Consider the following 2,249-nt stretch of genomic DNA (forward strand, 5'->3'; position numbering starts at 1 on the left):
AGCCCAGGAGTTGGAGGTTGCTGTGAGCTGAGATGCCACGGCACTCTACCCAGGGGGACAGCTTGAGGCTCCTGTCTCAAAAAAAGAAAAAAAAAGATACTTGGTGGCTTTTCCTATATGCATACCTTTGATGACCAGTACAGTTTCACATGTGCTTTTAAAGTGAATACAGAAGATTTGGATCTCTTGACTTACCTGACTTTGTGGGGTTTTCTGGATCAAATGAATAGTGAACGCTTTTCAGAGATCATCTCAGGCAGCTTAGGGGAAGAGCCTTTCCTCATTTTTCAACCTCAGTATAAAGTTTTCGGTTTTACTTTATGCCCAGTGGGAGGAGGAGGGGGTGGATATTAGCACAATCTGGTGCAAAATCTGTGATTTTGTCCCCATCACGAGCTCCAGAGATGTCAGGATTTCTGTGGCCACAGCCACTAACCTCAGATATGTCAGATAGTTGAAAGCACCAGGGTTCAGAGGGACAGGGTGACTCCCCCAAGTTGCCACTCTGTTTCCAGTTAAGGTAGGGGAAGTTGGTGTTCCAGTTCCATTTCCTCTAGAAGTAAGGAGTGGGTCAAAAGAAACAAACCCACACACAGAGTCCTTCTTCAACCTCAACTTTCTCTATTACGTGTGACAAGGACATAGTGTGTTCACCCTTGACCGTTGAACACACTTTAAAAACGTGAAAATGGCAGAAGCGCACCCGTCATTTCATTTTAATGTGCAAAAATAAAATTACAACCCCATACTAACTGTTATAAACAAACGAAGTGGTTCTCAAACTTGAACATGTATTAGAATCACCCTGAGGGTTTGTTAAAACATCCCCAGTTCTGTGTGCCTGGAGTGGGACACTGAGAATTTGCGTCTCTAACAAATTCCAAGGTGCTGCTGGTGCTGCTGGTCTGAGGACCACTTGTTGAGAATCACTAAACTAGTAACAGCGAATTTCATAGTGTAAAGATGAAGACAGATATTGGCTGGTTGAGGGACTGACGGTTCCACTGTTGGGCCGAAGGAAAACATTAAGTATGAAAGAGAAGCAACGGCGTCTTCCCCTTTGACTAGATTTTGCCCAAAAAAAGGAAAAATAAAGGAGAAAGGAAGAGCCATGCTGCCTGGGTCAAGGGGCAGTTGCGATATTTTAAACCCGGAATCTGGTTGTGTCATCCCTCCGGCCCTAGGGGAATATTCAAGAGCATTCTTTCTCCCAGTGCCCATTACCGCAGGCTGGACAGGGGAGGGAGAAATAACCAGTTTTTCTCTCCTTTCCTGGATACCAGGCCTCGCACTCGCTATCTGCAACTTATCAGAACAAAGCCCTGCCTTTGAGCCAATGTAAAGAAAGTTTCTATCTTACGTCTATGCCAGGTCTTGTTAAACTTCGAATGTAAACCTTTTGAATTTGATTTTGTTCTCCTAGACTTCCCAGGCTGGGTACTGAACTACAGCCCCCACCCTTGTCAGGCCATTTTTACCCCCAAGGAAATTATAATTTACTTTACACGATTGAGTGGGGAGCACTCTGGGAGCCTCCACCTCACCAACTGAAAGTACAGCCGAGCTTTTCAGCACTTGAGGTTTGCGGCTCAGACCCATTTTATAGCAAGCTGGCTGCTGCGCTCTACCTCTCGAGTAGGTAAGGACACGTAAGGACACGTAACAGTGAGTTTTGGATTCAGAACTCGGGTTTTCTTGGGTTGCTGTGAAAAACTAAAGAACACCAAGGGGGCACCCGGATTTGAACCGGGGACCTCTTGATCTGCAGTCAAATGCTCTACCACTGAGCTATACCCCCTCTACTGGTCATAGCTTGGTAAATGTCTTTGACATTGATTCCAAAATATTTATGTTCACTATCATTTGTTCAAAATTAGTGTCTTTTTGTTAGATAACACTGTGAGGAGGGACAAATTAAAACAGCGATCTGAGACCAACACCCGCTGGCAGTTTGAAAGCATGTTAACTTATGTACTAATCTGCCCTTTCTAAGATCCAATTCTTTATCCACAATCCCCTCATCTTTCTTCCCTAAGGAATCAGAAAATAAAATTCTTATAAAACTAGATAGGGAAAAGTATTTCCCTAGTTGCTCAAAAAGGGGAAAAAATTGCAACAATGTATCACTTCTGTATTATGTAATTATATATTGTTATTTCTGTATTATGTAATTATGCATCTTGAATAAGTATCCAAGTTTTAAGTTGCTACGTCCAAACAACATTTAAGGGGCCGTTTTTTGGTCTGTG

At 43.2% G+C, this 2,249-nt stretch overlaps 1 non-coding gene across 1 annotated transcript; it reads right to left on the reverse strand.

Moving 5' to 3' along the window:
* Positions 1-1,726: 1,726 nt before the first annotated feature.
* Positions 1,727-1,798, reverse strand: TRNAC-GCA. The gene has a single exon. It is a non-coding gene; the product is annotated as a tRNA-Cys (tRNA).
* Between the last annotated feature and the right edge of the window lie 451 nt (positions 1,799-2,249).

This window comes from Otolemur garnettii, unplaced genomic scaffold (assembly GCF_000181295.1).
Source record: "Otolemur garnettii isolate 467f Iridium unplaced genomic scaffold, OtoGar3 scaffold00018, whole genome shotgun sequence".
Taxonomy (NCBI): domain Eukaryota; kingdom Metazoa; phylum Chordata; class Mammalia; order Primates; family Galagidae; genus Otolemur; species Otolemur garnettii.